Consider the following 18,190-nt stretch of genomic DNA (forward strand, 5'->3'; position numbering starts at 1 on the left):
GAGGTACCACTAGACCACCAGGGATAGTAGAGTAAGGGGAGGGGAGTCCCGCGCCCGCCCCCGCCAGCCAGCCCGTTTGTCCAGAAATCCGGACAAACGGGCAGGCTGGCCAAATCCGTATGGACGCCCGGACATGTCCTCAAAAAGAGGACATGTCTGAGAAATCCGGATGTATGGTAATCCTACCTGAAAGGGAAGCCCTTTCAGATAGCAGGGCCATGGAGTCGATACTCTATTTTTCTGCTCTCTGACTCTTATTGATATTATACTTTCCTGCCCGGAGCGCTGCTGCCCCGAAGAGGTACCTCTAGACCACCAGGGATAGTAGAGTAAGGGGAGCGGAGGTGACGGGGGGGCGAGGGTGGGGCTCGGAAGGAAGGAGAGGCCTGCCCTGCCCTGCTGCTCCTGCGAACTGGAAGGAAAGTGAAAGGAGGCTTAAGTTCAGGTTAGTTTCTGAGCGACGGAGGGGGGTGGGGTCCGGCGACTTCGGGTGGGAGCGCCATCTCGGGTGGGGGGGGGGGCGACCTCGGGTGGGGGGGTTACCGGTAGTTGCAGGAGCGACGGAGGGAAGGTGGGCGGGCCAACCGTGTTTCCCCGAAATATTAAGACATCCCCTGAAAATAAGACCTAGCGCCTTTTTGGGCGCAAAAATTAATATAAGGCAGTGTCTTATATTCGGGGAAACACGGTAGCTCCACTGCTCATTCCAATGCAAGAGCTTCCCTCTACAACCCTTTTCTCTCAGTTTGGACACTGTACAAACGCACCCTGAGGTAAGAGTGCTTCTCCCGATGCACACATATAGGGCTAATAGCCCTATATGTGTGCAACAGGGGAAGCACTCTTACCTCAGGGTGCGTCTGTACAGTGTCCAAACTGAGAGAAAAGGTTTGTAGGAGATGTGGAAATGAGACGGGGGGGGGGGGGGGGGGGGGGGGAGGAGGTAGAAAAAAATAAATAGCAGTGATTGTAAAAATCTGTAAATGTTGTTACTGGTTGAAAGTTCATGCTGAGTATGTAATTTAAGAGGAGAATATGCTTACAGGGAAGCTCTTGCATTGGAATGAGCAGTGGAGCTAGTGAGGGCTAAAAGCAATTTGATTCACTGATAGCTTAGATGGGAAAGGCCCAGGCAGGAAGTTCAGAGAAGAATTTGAGCTGCATAGTGAAACAAAGCTGAAAAGAAAAGCTGCTGTTGGTTTATACTCCTGAAAGGGAAGCCTTTTTAGGTAGCAGGACCGTGGAGTCGATACTCTGACTCAGACTCCTCTATTTTCTGCTCTCTGACTCTTATTGATATTATGCTTTACATTGTTTGCTCTGGATCTAAAGCGCTGGTAGTTCTAACTTATATTTATAAGTGCTTTAGATCCAGGACTAGATATAGGCATAGATATAGTCTATATTATATATATATATATATATAAGGCACCACCAACGTTCTAAATGAAGCCTCCAGCCGGAAGTGTGAAGGGGGAGAGATATCCGGTTTCCCCATGAGTGTCGGCCCCGCCCTCGCTCTCTCTGTAACACAAATAGTGAAGGAAAACACAGCAAAGCACGAAATCAAATCACTTTCTCTGTAAGTGAAGGACTCAGAGGGGGGAGGGGAGAGAGGGCAGAAGCCCTCACTATCTCTGTAACACAAACACAGCACAGCAGGAAACTTAACACTGAAGGACTTGACTCCAAGGGGGGAGGGGACAGAGAGGACAGACAGCACAGGGGAAGGGAGAGAGGGCAGAGGGCAGGGACACACACACTCCCACATGCACACAGAAGAAAACCTTGCTAGCCCCCCCCCCCCCCCCCCGTTTCATTTGCATCAGAAACGGGGCTTTTTACTAGTATATATATATATATATATATATATATAGATAGATATAAAATTATAAATTTACCATATATTATAATGTAAGCTTTTATTTATTTATATATATAGTGCCAAAAAAATGCACATGTAAATTTAATATAGGTCCTATTATTACCAACTAGTAAGAAAGGCCCGTTTCTGAGGCCAATGAAACGGGCGCTAGCAAGGCGCTTTGTTTATCATCCCCCTCCCCTTGTTGGTGGACATACCCTCCGTGCTTGAGGGTGGTTGTGGTCGCCTCGCCGCGCCTCGCCCTGCGACGTACAGAGTGGCTGGCTGGCTCCCTCACTGCGTGTGACCTACAGCCTGCCTGCCTCACACTCCCTCCGTTCGTCATCACGTAGTAGATCGATGTATGCCCCACCCTCGCACCAAACGTGTCATTGCTCCGCCCTCGATGTCATCACATTTGACGCGAGGGCGGGGCAAACAGTAATGGGGATAAATTCCGATCTATGCCGCCTCACAAAACGGAAGTTGCAGATTCATTAGAACGTTGAGGTAGCGAATTATGTGCGGAAGGGGTGTGGCTGAGGGCGGGTCTATCAGTGAGAGTGAGTGGTGCCTGAGTGACAGTGAGTGGTGACAGCCTAAGTGCAGGGCTCCAGTGTTTCCCTGCCACAGAGTGAGCTTCAGAATGTTTGAGGTGAGAATTATTTATATAGATGGGGTGTATTTACTAATAAAACACATTAGGAGGATAGATACTAATGTGTGTTAAGGGATAACACATGATATTTTCTACCTAAAATGCACTAAATGGTTATATTACTGTTATGCACATTGAAAGCAATACACATAACATAATAATGATGTGCAAACCATAGAAATACATACAAAGCACATCATTACAATGCAAATTGAATAACACAGTTTGCATTGAACTCCAGAAACTGTGTTATGTTTCCTGCCTAGGCCCATGGGGCCACTAACACGTGGCCCAGTGCTAAATAAAGTGGCATGTGTCCTCCCAGCAAAGACCCCTCCAGACCCCCTCAAGTCCTCTTACCACCCTAGAACTCCTCCAAACCCTCCAGAAATTCAGTTCACCCTCTTGAAGGCACTCCCTACACTTTCTTTCCTAAATACACCCCCCCCCCCCAAATGGATTTTCCTAGTATCTAGCAGTTATGGCAGGATCAAACCCCATACCCCTTGTTGGTCTTTGTGTTCAAAATGGTGCCAGCTAACCTTTAGCACTAGTCTTGTGGTACTCCATTAGGGGTTCAGTTGCCAACTAGGGATCAACTGGTGCCATTTTATTTACAATGATGATTTATATTTCCCTGATCCAGAGGAACTAATACCTATTCTAGGCAGATAAAAATGTAAATACATAAAATACATTATAAGTAAGGCAATACTACAAAATTCAGAAACAATTCACTTCCAAATCAAAAGCATTTGTAAAGAAGAAGTTGTTTTCATTATTATTATTTTTTGGAATATCATTAATGCTGTTTAACCTAAAGTTCTTAAAGCAAAGAATTCCAAAAAAATAGGGTCTATGACCAAAAACTCCTGACCCTTGTAGAACCCAGACTTATTTCACCACAGGGTGGGACCAGGACCACTACAAGACCTTTGCTATAACTTGCTGTATGTGGTGTACATGCAGGCATAGTTGGTATTTTTCCGACCTTGGAGGGTTCACAATCTAAGGGCCCTGTTTACAAAGGCGTGCCAGTGGGTTTAGCGCATGCTAAAAAATAGCGCGCTCTGTGTAGATGCCCATAGGAATATTATAGGCATCTACACGGTTAGCATGCGCTCATTTTTAGTGTACGTTAAAAATGCTAGCGCGCCTTTGTAAACAGGGCCCTAACTTTGTATCTGAGACAATGGAGGGTTAAGTAACTTACCAAGGATTATAAGGAGCGATAGTGGGATTTGAACCAGATTCTACTAGTTCTCAGTCTGCTGTTCTAATCATGAGGCTACTCCTCCATTCAGAAGTGCAAAGAGGTCAAACAAGCTTATACTGCTTAATCAATTCTCTCAGGTAGCATGGAGCATAATCACAGAGAACCTTAAAACATCAGCACCAGTAACTTAAACTTAATTATACTTTGAACTGGCAGCCAATGAAGCTGCATCAGAGAGGGGGTAACATGCTCTCTGTATAAATACACAGCAATCGAGTTGCAATTTTGTGTTCTCTACAAGGCTTTCATTGAAGTCTTTGACAGCCCAACATACACATTATTAGAATAATCTATTTTTGGTAGCACAAAAACCTGTAAAACCGATCTAAAATCACCTATGGAGATATAATAACAGTGTCTACAAAGCATTTACAATTTAAAATAAGCACTCTTAATTACTCTCTTAATCTGATTTTTTAAAGACAACACAGAATCTGAAAGAACGCCAAGAATCAACAGGGTTGATAATCAAAGAGGCGTATTTTCAAAGCACTTAGACTTACAAAGTTCCACAGTAACCTAAAGAACTTTGTAAGTTTAAATGCTTTGAAAATTAGCCCTAAAGTGATTTAATGGGGCAGGAGGCTTAAATCACAATGGCTGGTCCAGGAGCAGATATTCATCACTAGAGGCCGATTGAATTTCATTTTCGACTTTGATGCTGAAACCAGCCTGTAATTCAGGCCATGTTTGGTTTTGGACAAAGATGCACCAACACTCCCCCCCAGACCAAAAGTGGTGACCACTCTGCCCTCCTGACCCATAGTGCTGCCCTCCCCAGGCCTACCTAAGAAGCCCTGGTGATCTAGCAGCCTAGTTGGGGCAGGAGTGATTCCCAGTCACTGCTGGCCTTGCCACCTCTGCATTAAAAATGGCTACTGGATCCTCCTGTAGCAGTTTTGCAGCCATTTTGAATACAAAGAAGACATGAGCAGAAGAGACTGAGATCACTCCTGCCCCAACTAGGCCAATGAACCACCAGCACTTCTAAGGTAGGTATGGGGAGATCCTGTGGGTAGTGGGAGGGTGGCACTTTTGTTCGAGAGGGTGCCACCTGGGTTAGGCTGAAACTGTGTGGCGAATTTCAGCCACAGATACGATTTTACACAAAACCAAAAACCCCAGTTTCAGTCACCCTCTATTCAGCAGCACTTAACTGAACAGTGCTGCTGACTACAATGGCACTAGCTGGTTAGTGCTGATGCAGTCCAGAGGCGGACTGGGGTGGACACAGAAGTTATTTGGCCACCACCAATATTTAGTGCTGGTGCCAATAGCTAATTAGGCATGTTAGCTAGATCACACAAAAGGCAGTCCTATCTATGCCTGGTTAGCTACGTAGGTACAGTGCTGAATATCGGCTGGACCTGCATAACATCCAGGTGCCACCAAAGACCCCTCCCAAACATAAAGGGACAGATTCCCATCCCTCTAGTGGTCTTAGGGTATCTGATGTTGTTTTAGTCTGCGTCTTTTAATTGTCAATGTATTGATTTTATAATAATGTTTTTTTTTTATGTAATTTCTAGTTACTGTCTAGTTGCTCTTATTGTTAGCCACTTTGAACCTGAATGGTAACTGCAGGTTATAAGATCTTCTTAATGTAATGTAAAAATAAAAACTTTGTTGAAATAGCCAAGTTCTTAGGTTTACAACAACCCAAATAAGAAGAAACGTTAGTAACTATGCCGCTTAAATGCATCCAAGCTATAAGAGAATATTTTGATTTTTTTCTCACATATATATGTATATAAAAATAAACTCTTATAAAATTACTCCACACGGTAAAAGAAAAAGGTGTGTAATTGTCTGTGACCTGGTGGAAGTGTATTTGAAGGAGGAGTCTGGGTGGAGCAGGAGTACAGTGATGAAGTACATGCCTAGGTCATAAAATAAACACCTTGTACATACTTCAGCTGATGTAAATACATGTGGATGCATTTTAGCTGCTATTTCTACGAGCTCTTTGATGTTATTTTATAAAGGTACTGAGGTGCCTAGGGATCTTTATAAAATAGGCTTCAAATAGGCACCTACTTGGCTTCCTGACCTAGGCAACCCCTTATAAAATTACCCTACACTTGGACAGGAGATGGACCTTTCAAGATAAAGGAGGCTCTGGAACAAGGAATCAGAGTATGAAGGTGAAAGGGGAGTAGACTCAAGGAGATATTTCTTTATAGAAAAGGTAGTGGATACATGGAACCATCTCTCAGTGAATGTGTTGGATACTAGGACATTAACTGAATAATTAAAAAAAAAAAGCAAAGAACATACACAGAGTATCTCTGATAGAGAGGAAAGGATTGTATAGCTAAGCAGTTAGTGTGGATGGGTAGACTTGATCTGCTGAATGGTCTTTTTTTCCCCACCATAATGCTCTACATTACTAGTGTTGCCGTTTGCTCATTTCTGAATTCTAATCCGAGCAAAAAAGGAGTAACTTTGAAAGCTAATTTTAAAAAATATATTGTTAGTTCAATAAAAAGGGTATCATCTTATTTTCATTGTTTTGTTTTTATTTTTTTTTAATGTACAGTGAAACCTCGGTTTTCATCGATAATTCGCCCGAAAACTATCGACGAAAACCGAGGCAACAAGCAATTTTTCTTTTAAATGAATAAAAAAAGACTAGTGTATAGAATAAATGAACATTTAACATGGCATTTACGTTTCTGAAGACTCTTCTTGGTGTATGGAAGATGGAGAGAGAGGACCAGAGATTATTGTTTGGAAGGGGGATCCCCCTCCATAAGGACACTATCTGTGGGGGGTCACTTCCCTTCTTGTTCTTTTGCCACTAGGACCAGCTTCTGGGGGGGGTCACTTCCCCTCTTGTTGTTTTGCCACTAGGACCAGCTTCAGAGTCTGTGGACCCATGCCGCACAAGAAACGTGTCCAAAGAGGTTTGTTTCTGTTGCCTCTTTAAGATTTGCCTAAAATGGGGCAACACATTGTCATTGAACAAGTTGCAGACACGGCTTGCAACAGCTTTGTCTGGGTGATTTTTCTCCACAAACACCTGTACTTTACTCCACATGGAGAGGATGTCCTTAATCTCTGAAGAAGGCACATTCTCTACTGTTTCTTCCTCATTATCCGAAGCAACTTCTTCATCTGCCGTCTGTTGCACTTCTAGTTGAAGGTCTTGCAGCTCTTCAGTGGCAAGTTTTTCTCTGTGGTCATCCACCAACTCTTCCACATCCTCACCACTCACCTCCAAACCCATGGAATTACCTAAATGAACAATTGACTGCACAACATGTGTAGGGTCATCAGGTGAAGGATCTAACCCTTTTAAATCTCTCTCATGCACACATCCTGGCCATAATTTCTTCCATCCACAGTTTATCGTCCTGGATGTCACTCCCTGCCAAAGCCTTATCTATGAGGCTGATGCATTTGAGAATGTTGAAATGGTTTTTCCAGAACTCTCTTAAGGACAATTCTGTATCTGATGTCACCTCAAAGCACCTTTGAAACAATGCTTTTGTGTACAGTTTCTTGAAATTGGAAATGACATTCTGGTCCATGGGCTGGATGAGTGGTGTGGTATTAGGGGGCAAGAACTTCACAGTGATAAAACTGAACTGCTCCAACAGTGCATCTTCCAAACCTGGAGGATGTGCAGGAGCATTGTCCATTAACAGGAGGCACTTAAGGGGCAAATGATTTTCCTGGAGGTATTTTTTCACACTCGGGCCAAACACTTCATTCATCCACTCAATGAAAATTGCCCTCGCGACCCATGCTTTCTTGTTTGCTCTCCACATCACACACAGTTTACTTTTGATCACATTGTTTCTGCTAAATATGCTAGGAGTTTCTGAATGGTACACCAGTAAGGGCTTCACTTTACAATCACCACTAGCATTACCACACAACAGAAGATTAAGCCTATCTTTCATAGGCTTATGTCCTGGCAGTGCCGTTTCCTCCTGTGTAATGAACGTTCTCTTTGGCATTTTCTTCCAAAACAGGCCAGTTTCATCACAGTTGAAGACTTGTTGGGGGATGAATCCTTCAGCCTCTACGTAATCTTTGAATTCAGACACAAATATTTCAGCACCAGACTTGTCCGAACTCGCAGCTTCTCCGTGCCTAGTAACACTGTGTATGCCAGTGCACCTCTTGAATTTTTCGAACCAGCCTCTGCTGGCCTTAAAATCACTTAGTGAAGTAGCACTCATCCCGGGCATTTTCTTTATGAGATTGGCATACAGCAGTCTGGCCTTTTCACATACAGTGGGGGAAATAAGTATTTGATCCCTTGCTGATTTTGTAAGTTTGCCCACTGACAAAGACATGAGCAGCCCATAATTGAAGGGTAGGTTATTGGTAACAGTGAGAGATAGCACATCACAAATTAAATCCGGAAAATCACATTGTGGAAAGTATATGAATTATTTGCATTCTGCAGAGGGAAATAAGTATTTAATCCCTCTGGCAAACAAGACCTAATACTTGGTGGCAAAACCCTTGTTGGCAAGCACAGCGGTCAGACGTCTTCTGTAGTTGATGATGAGGTTTGCACACATGTCAGGAGGAATTTTGGTCCACTCCTCTTTGCAGATCATCTCTAAATCATTAAGAGTTCTGGGCTGTCGCTTGGCAACTCGTAGCTTCAGCTCCCTCCATAAGTTTTCAATGGGATTAAGGTCTGGTGACTGGCTAGGCCACTCCATGACCCTAATGTGCTTCTTCCTGAGCCACTCCTTTGTTGCCTTGGCTGTATGTTTTGGGTCATTGTCGTGCTGGAAGACCCAGCCACGACCCATTTTTAAGGCCCTGGCGGAGGGAAGGAGGTTGTCACTCAGAATTGTACGGTACATGGCCCCATCCATTCTCCCATTGATGCGGTGAAGTAGTCCTGTGCCCTTAGCAGAGAAACACCCCCAAAACATAACATTTCCACCTCCATGCTTGACAGTGGGGACGGTGTTCTTTGGGTCATAGGCAGCATTTCTCTTCCTCCAAACACGGCGAGTTGAGTTCATGCCAAAGAGCTCAATTTTTGTCTCATCTGACCACAGCACCTTCTCCCAATCACTCTCGGCATCATCCAGGTGTTCACTGGCAAACTTCAGACGGGCCGTCACATGTGCCTTCCGGAGCAGGGGGACCTTGCGGGCACTGCAGGATTGCAATCCGTTATGTCGTAATGTGTTACCAATGGTTTTCGTGGTGACAGTGGTCCCAGCTGCCTTGAGATCATTGACAAGTTCCCCCCTTGTAGTTGTAGGCTGATTTCTAACCTTCCTCATGATCAAGGATACCCCACGAGGTGAGATTTTGCGTGGAGCCCCAGATCTTTGTCGATTGACAGTCATTTTGTACTTCTTCCATTTTCTTACTATGGCACCAACAGTTGTCTCCTTCTCGCCCAGCGTCTTACTGATGGTTTTGTAGCCCATTCCAGCCTTGTGCAGGTGTATGATCTTGTCCCTGACATCCTTAGACAGCTCCTTGCTCTTGGCCATTTTGTAGAGGTTAGAGTCTGACTGATTCACTGAGTCTGTGGACAGGTGTCTTTCATACAGGTGACCATTGCCGACAGCTGTCTGTCATGCAGGTAACGAGTTGATTTGGAGCATCTACCTGGTCTGTAGGGGCCAGATCTCTTACTGGTTGGTGGGGGATCAAATACTTATTTCCCTCTGCAGAATGCAAATAAATTCATATACTTTCCACAATGTGATTTTCCGGATTTAATTTGTGATGTGCTATCTCTCACTGTTACCAATAACCTACCCTTCAATTATGGGCTGCTCATGTCTTTGTCAGTGGGCAAACTTACAAAATCAGCAAGGGATCAAATACTTATTTCCCCCACTGTATGATGGCCTCAGAAATAGAATCGCCATCTAACTGTTTTTGATTGATCCAAATTAATAATAACTGTTCCACATCTTCAATTGTTTGTGATCTCTGTTTTGTTATCACATTCACACCTTTTGCTACTTTTGCCTCCTTTATTGCTTCCTTTTTTGCAACAATTGAACTTATCGTGGATGGTGACTTCCCGTACATGTGGGCGATTTCAGCAATCTTAATGCCACTCTCATATTTTTCAATGATTTCCTTCTTCAACTCAATCGTGTTCCTGTCCTTCTTCTTTGAAGGACTGCTGCCCATAGAAACTTTTTTGGGTCCCATGATGAGAGCAGGGACTTTGATACAGACACTCAACCAGCTGTAGTAGTAGTGTAGCAAAACAACAAAATTTGGGTCCTAATACCAGAAGGGACTTTGATACAGGCACTCAATCAGTAGCAGCATTATTGTGGCAAAACGACAAAATTTGGGTCCTAATACCCTCAGGGGCTTTGATACAGGCACTCAACCAGCAGCAGCAGCAGTAGTGTGTCAAAACGTCGAAATTTGGGTCCGAAAACAGCAGCAGTGTGATCCCACAACCGGAAACAACGCCCCAGAAGAATGACATGTGAGAACGCAAGATTAGCTGCGTGGTCACGCTGATGAAATCCGAGGCGATCAACGAAATTTTCGCAAAAAAAATCGACGATAACCGAAACCGACGAAATCCGAAGTCAACGAAAACCAAGGTTTCACTGTAATTTTTATTGCTTTACTTATATTACACAAGTAATAACTTGTTACATGCAACACAGGGAGATAATACAAATTCAGCATGTCTTCACATACAAGGAAAAAACTTTTGACTTCATTTTTGTTTCGTATTTAAACCTTCCTTAGACCACAAACTTGGGGATTGACCAAAACATTAAGGAAATCAAAGTGGAATACAATAAACAAGGAAAGGCCCAGCCCGCCCTACGTTAAATCATACAGCCTATTTAACAGTTGTTAATTCCCCTGATACCCTCTTCAGTTCTATGAAAGCCCTAAGCTGATCTGGTACAAAAAAAAACCATATTTGATTCCCAAATATTTAAACTATGCATTTACAAGGGTAAGCTAAAAAAAAAAAAAAGTAGCCCACAACAATTTTATTTCATCTCTCATATCTAAGAAACTTTTCCGTTTGTCTTGAGTAGATCTAGTGACATCTGGGAATATCCTTAATTTTTTACCACAAAATTTTTGGTTAACATTCTTAAAGTATAACTTCAAAATGGCATTAATGTCTTGTTCACATACGAATGATACCAATAATGTGGCCCTTTTTGTTACTTCTGATAATGAGTCCTCCAAAATCAAGGAAATATTTCTTAAATCATCCAATTTCTCCTCTTCCTGGGCCTGTTCCATTTCTTCAGAAGAAACTACTTGTCTCTTCTTTTCCGGTAGAAAGAATATCTTATTTATAGGAGGCATATATTGATCTGAAATTTTCAAATTTTCAATAAGGTATTTTTTTAAATAGTTCTAAAGGAAGAATTCCAACAGGCCTTGGGAAGTTCAATATCCTCATATTTAGATATAATTTTCAATTTGTTCTATTTTTTGATGTATAAGCGTATTATCTTTCATAACTGCTGAAACATTGTCCTTAATAATCACAACATGTTTGATATTTTAGTACCTGGTCACTGAAGTTCTGCTTTAATTTATCCATCGATTTGGAAAGCTGTTCCACCATTGAAACTAGTGTTGTTGTTTCCTGGGTTGATTTTGTAACAGAAAAGTTAAGTTTCTCAATTGCCTGCCAGAGGGCGTCAAGGGTTACCACCATGGGAGGGTTCAATACACCCTTCTTATCCAAGGTCTCTGCTTCCTCTGCCGGCTGCCCTGATGAGCCGCTACCACAGGGCCCAACTCCAGCGCCTTCCACATTCCTGGGACCCGTCATCTCCAGCTACGACTCGGCAGGACATGGTGGTATCTCAGCTTCCATGGGGGATACTGTTGTTTCATGATCCAGGGGTGTCAAGATTCCTCCCTCGGCACACACAACAGTACTTCCCCCCCCGGTTATAATCCGTGGGCACCGGAGTGCAAAGCTGTCGGTTTGCTGCTTCGGGGAAGACGCAAGGGCTGGAAGCGGTAAGGACCTTACAATCCCCTTTCTTTTAGTATGAGGCATAGCGGAAACAGGTAATCAATTCACTTCAAAAATCTTCAGCAAGCTCTCCTAAACAGCCTCACTCCTCTCAGCGTGTCGGCGCCATCTCGGTCTGTTTTGTTTTTATTTCTATGTATTACCTTACAAAGTGGACTAACAGGCTACCCTACCACTTTGCCCAGTGTTGCCAAGTAACACAATTTAAGAAGACAGACTTTTTGGTCAGTCCTGATTTTGAACATATGTCCCAAAGTATGGTATTTGTAATCCCCGATTCTGCTAACTGAAATCAGCACTGCAAGCTTAGGCATCAGAATGGGGGGGGGGGGGGGGGGGGGGGAGGAATAACACGGATCTTGGCCCCATTAAAATTGTTCTGCTAGCTGCCACCTTCACTTGACCTACAGAACGACAGGAACTGAGGGCCAGCCCATCTGGCTAGAGGTGCACAATCTCCAGAAAATTTCTCTCCCCCCCTCCCCACCCCTCACTGTGGTCTCCAGCATTGCTCTCCTTCTTTCCTTCTCTCCATCCCTCTACCACAAGGTGTTTGTTTTACTTCCTTTCCTCCAGGGTGACAGTGCAATAACCAGCAACTTTAGAAGATGCATTGCAGATGCCTATTGTCCCATGCCGGCCATGACACATTTTCTAGAGGTGCTGATTATTGTGTTGTCAACCCTTAGGAAGGGAGGTAAGATGTTGAACACCTTGGTGGGATGGGGGGGAATGGAAGGAGAGGAGGAAGGAAAGAAAGAGAGAGAGTGGACAGAGAGATGCTGGAAACCAAGTTGAGGGGAGGGAAGTAGGGAATGAGAGATGCTGTAGACCATGGTGGGGGGGGGGGGGGGGGAGGGGGAAGGAGAATGGATGCTTACCTATAAGCTAAAACTCAATACTGGTAAGACCAAATTTCTGTGTTTCAACAAATAAGTCAGATTCTATTCCCAGTTCTATTTGAATTAATCAAGTAGAATACAAGATGTCCACACTGATAAATCTTGAGTGTTCTAGTTAACAGTTCACCTTCTATGGAAGCCCAAATCTCCTCCCTAGTAGATCATTTTTTTTTCTGATGAGAAAACTTTTCTGCATCTAAAACTACTTTGAGAAAGATCAATTCAAACTCCTGGTACAGGGACTCTTAGGAGTCCTTTTACAAAGGCGCACTGAAAAATGTCCTGCGGTAGTGTAGATGTGTGTTTTGGGCGTGCGCAGAATCATTTTTCAGCGCACGTGTAAAAATGCCTTTTTAAAACTTTTTGCCGAAAATGGATGTGCGGGAGCTGCGTTCCATATGCAGAGAGGGAGCTGCATGCCACATACAGACAAGGAGCTGCGTTCCACAGGCAGACACAAAGCCGTGTTCTACACGCAGACACAGTACTGAACCCCACACTGAGACCTGCAGAAAAACCTGCGACAATGGAGCTGTGTTCAACATGTAGAGATGAAAGGTTGATAAATAGTAGTAGTAGTAGTTGCAGAAAATGCAGCGAAGGAACTTCACTCAACATGCCATGATAGAGCTGTGCTCAACATACAGCGATGGAGCTAAAGCCAACCTGGAACTGTGGAGCTCAACATGGAATGGTGGAACTGCATGGAATAAAGAAGTTGTGCTCAACATGCAATGGTTGAGCTGCGCTCATCATAGAACAATGGAGCTGTACACAACATAGAGTGATGAAGCTGTGCTCAACATGGAAAATGCATAGATGGCGCACCGGGGAACAGCCAGAGAAGGTGCTGCCAGGAGGCCAACAAGAAAAAAGCACAACTTGTGGAAATGCAGACCTGCACTCCCCTGGCCCAGAGGGACTAAAACTACAAGAAGAGAAGGCCCTGTGCCCCAAGAGACACTCTCAGCCCCCAAGTGATCTCTGAGCCACAATGACTGCCCTCCTAGCCAACCGAGACGGAGCAGCAGTCAATGTAGAGAAAGAACTCCCGCCAAGAGGGAGGTAAGCACCACAGATCTGGAATCCTCAGACCACAGGGAGCAAAAGGCAGCCATAAGGCAGTGAGGAAGAAACAACTCTTGCCAGGCCAGGAACAAAGAGGAAGCTGGCCACTAACACCAAACCGAGGAAAAACCAGCTAAGGGACAGTCGAACTCCAGATCCGGAACACAGCCACTTCCCTGCAGAAAAGTAGAGAAAAGCGCAGCGCTAAGAGGCAATAATCCAGAAGCATAACAATAGATCTCCTCAGCAGGAAAGAACTGCGCCCCATACAGAAAAAGGAAGGAGTGCCAAATGTGCCAGGAGAGAGGCAACTGAAACTAGAAAAGGCAAAATCCGCCTGTGCCAGGCTAAAATTCCTGCCCAAAAGCAAGGAAACACTGTGGCAAACTAGTCCTAAAAAGGAACACTCCCGTAAACTCACTGAACTGAGTCCAAGCAAAATGACTGGCAAGAATGGCTCTCCCGAGGGTACTCAGAAGAGGGATATGAACTAGCAGTTGCACACCAAGGGCAACTCAGACACCCGCCAGAAGGAAAGTACCCTGCAGAGAAACCGAAGCAGACAGGAGGGATCCACGGGGACGAGAGAACCATAACCTCCCTAAGGAAGGGAGAAAAAACTGCTGCCAAAACAAGAATCAAATAGCAGGGGCGTCTCAAGCAAGATGCCTGAAGCAGCAGAGACCGGACGGTCTGAAAAAGAACTGACCAATGGCTGCGTAAGGCTGACAGGAAAGAAAAAATAGCCCTGGACTAAAAAGACCGAGCCTGCAGCCAAATGGAGCCAGCGAGAGACTTCCCCCACTCTGGAAACAGCAGACTAAGACCTCCAAACTGCAAAGGTACAAGTTCTAGCCACGGGGCCGCCCTTTGAACCAGCCGCTGTCTAGGACCGTGGAGAAAAACAACTGAGTTTCATGATCCAGACACGTGCCATGCCCCACAATAAAACTCGAAGCAACTGGTACCAGCTCGGAAGGGTCCAAGATCAGAATCAGACGCTGGCCAGCAAAATTCAAAGAAACTTTGCAAGTGGCCCACTAGAATACATTGCCAAAGGCGGGAAAAAGTGAAAACACCGCAAGGGAACAAAATGGCCCGACAAAACCTGATTGAGCATAGAAGTGAAGCCCAATGCAAGGATAGCACCCGCCAAAAAGAAAGGAGGCCCCGAGAAGAAGGAACTAAAAGTAAATCAGGTTATGGGCAAGAGAAAGAAGGAAAAACAGTTTCTTCATCTTTCTTTTGTTTTTTTTTTAAGAACCTTCTTCACTAGTGACAGGAATAAATAAAGGCTTACCTCAGAAATTCAGTTATACCTATCACCACAGAAGAGAAGAACCCCCACATGGGAGCCAAGTTACTCCATGCCACAATCAACCATCACCCTGCTATAAAGACAGCCAGGGGAGGAAGGGGAGGGGAGGGAACCAGGGTCACTGGATATCACCCTAGCTGGCAGATGAGGAACTCAGGACCACTGAGTATCATCTAAAACTAGCTCCAAAACGGCTACCAGCACACCCCTGGCCCCACTGTCACTAGAAGAATCTGGGATGAGCTACTAGCTAGCAATCCAGAGCAGCTGCACGATCTGTCCACCCAGGGCCGTGCCTAGGGTCACTGGCGCCCCCCTGCAGCCTATCAGTTGGCGCCCCCCCTGCAGACTATCAGTTGGTGGCGGCGGCGCACCCCCCCCCCCCCCCCCCGTGAAAATGATCGCTCACCACTTGCCACACTGACAGGAATTGTCAGCAATATTCTTAGAAAGAAATTGCTATACATTGCAAAATAAGATAGCAGATGTAAATTCTCAAAGTGGACATATTCCAAACACTAAAATGAAAATAACATGATTTTTTTTTCTACCTTTGTTGTCTGGTGACTTTCTTTTGCTGATCATGCTGGCCCAGTATCTGATTCTGCTGCTATCTGTCCTCTTAACTCCGTTTCCAGGGCTTCCTTTCCATTTATTTCTTTCCTTTCCTCCTTTCTTCTTCATTTCTGGTCCTCAGCTTCTGCCTATTTTCTTCATCCATGTGCAGTTTTTCTCCTCTCTTCCTTTTCCCTCATTTAACCTCCTTCATCTCTCTTCCCTCCCCTCTATGTCCAGCAATGTCTCCTCTCTCCCTGAGCCCTGCCCTCCCAATCCATGCCCATCCATGCTCCTCTGTCCCCTGCCCCCTCCATTCATCTTTTTCCAGCAATTCCCCTCTCTCCCTGAGCCCTGCCCTCCCAATCCATGCCCATCCATGCTCCTCTGTCACCTGCCCCCTCCATTCATCCCTATCCAGCAATTCCCCTCTCTCCCTGAGCCCTGCCCTGCAATCCATATCCATCCATGCCCATCTGTCCCCTCCATTCATCCCTATCCAGCAATTCCCCTCTCCCTGCCCTCCCAATCCATGCCCATCCATGCTCCTCTGTCCCCTGCCCCCTCCATTCATCCTTTTCCAGCAATTCCCCTCTCTCCCTTCCATGACCCCCCTCGCATCCATGCTCCTCTCTCTCCCATGTCCCAGCCTGGCCCGCCCTCTTCTCCCCCCCCTTCGCATCTATGCCCCCCCCTTCGCATCCTTGCTGTCGTTTCTCCCCTGCCCTCCCGCTCCCATTGTTCAACTGCCCACCCTCTTCTCTCCCCCCACAACATCCCTTTTCTTTTTTTTTTCTTTTTAAATTTACCTCCGTGGCGGCGGTTCCGGCAGCGCAGCGTCAGGGAAGGAGGCGGCGCTCCCGACGTCTAGCCTTCCCTTTGCTGTGTTCCGCCTTCTTCTGATGTCATCATTGACGTCAGAAGAAGGCGGAACACAGCGAAGGGAAGGCTAGAGACGTCGGGAGCGCTGCCTCCTTCCCTGACGCTGCGCTGCTGGAACCGCCGCCACGGAGGTAAATTTAAAAAGAAACAAAAAGAAAAGGGATGTTGGGGGAGGGCGAGCGAGGTGAGCATGGTGCGGCGGCGCCCCCCAGAGGGAAGCGCCCCCCTGCCATGCTTACCCCGCTTACCGGGTTAGCATCCGCTAGGAGAAAGAGAAAATACTGAACATTTCAGGCTGCACGATATCCTTAAGGGGCGGTTTACTTGGAACTATTTTCTCTGTCTCCTTCCGCTGGTAGATGGACACAACCCATTAGTCGGGACTGGTCTGGTATAGATGACAAGGAAGCCTGATTTTTGACTTAACTGAATATGACAGTATTTATTTATGTTAAATTTCATTGGTTGCTAGAATTCTTTTTAAACTGGCCTGTTTTTTTTTTTATATAAGATATTACTCAGACTGGTGCCAAAGTATTTACACTCCCATTTCCAATTTGCTGTCTCCTTACGAGACAGAATGCTAAATTGTCCAATTGTGTTTTCCTTTCCTTTGCCAAGAGGAAGGAAAAGACTAAAAATGTTTGAAATGACATTGGCATTTCAAGCCACCAGTCATTGGAAACAGCCTGATTCTGTTCTCACTCCTCGCTTTCTTCTGGAAAAAGTTTGCTTGGACATTTCAGTTATCTCATTCTTATCTGCCATTTAGGAAAACAATTAAGACTCTGCTTTTTCAAAAATTTGTACTACAAAAAGATATTTAACCATAATTTTAAATGTAATCGTCACTCCTTTTTAACTGTCCTCCTAGAACATTGTTCTGTAAGGTGTAAGCAGGATATAAAACCAGATGTTATGTTATGTTAGAAAGGAGAGAGATGCTGTGGAGGGGGGAAGGAGAAAAAAGAGAAATGCTGAAGCACCGGGGGGGGGGGGGGGGGGGGGGAATGAAGAGAGATGCTAGATACCACAAAGTGGGGGAGGGGTGGAGACATAGGAAATGAGAGAAATGCTAGACTCCATGGGGGGGGGGGGGTGATGTTGAACTACAGAAAGGAGAAGACAAGGAAGGGAAGGTGAGATGCTGGAAATGGAAGAGAAATGACTTGAGTTACCCCTTGATGAGGGGTGCAGGGTATAATCTGAAGGTTCACCTAGGGTGTCAATGGAGTGGAGGAGTAGCCTAGTAGTTACAGAAGCAGGCTGTGAACCAGAGACCAAGGTTCATATCCCACTGATACTCCTTGTGGCCCTCCGTTGCCTCAGGTAAAAACTTAAGATTGTAAGTTTTCTGGTGACAGAAAATATCTACCCTACCTGAATGTAACTTGCACTGGAAAGGTATGAGCTAGCAAAAATAAAATAGCTTTGGGCAGGTCTTGCAGAAGCTTGCCTTTCTGCTGCCACAACTCTGGTTATCCTTGACTGGCTTTGGCTAGAGAAGCACGTGCCTGTTAAAATTGGAGAGCTAAAAAGTTAAAACTACATTCAGCTCCCGGACCTGACGGGTTTTCAGGGGAATACTACAAAATGTTACCACCCAGGGCAATAGGGGCACTGCTCGCTTATTTCAAAGAGGTGATAGTTACGGGCACATTCCCCCGTTATGCCAACACCGCA

The sequence above is a fragment of the Microcaecilia unicolor genome, chromosome 2 (genome assembly GCF_901765095.1).
Source record: "Microcaecilia unicolor chromosome 2, aMicUni1.1, whole genome shotgun sequence".
Classification (NCBI taxonomy): domain Eukaryota; kingdom Metazoa; phylum Chordata; class Amphibia; order Gymnophiona; family Siphonopidae; genus Microcaecilia; species Microcaecilia unicolor.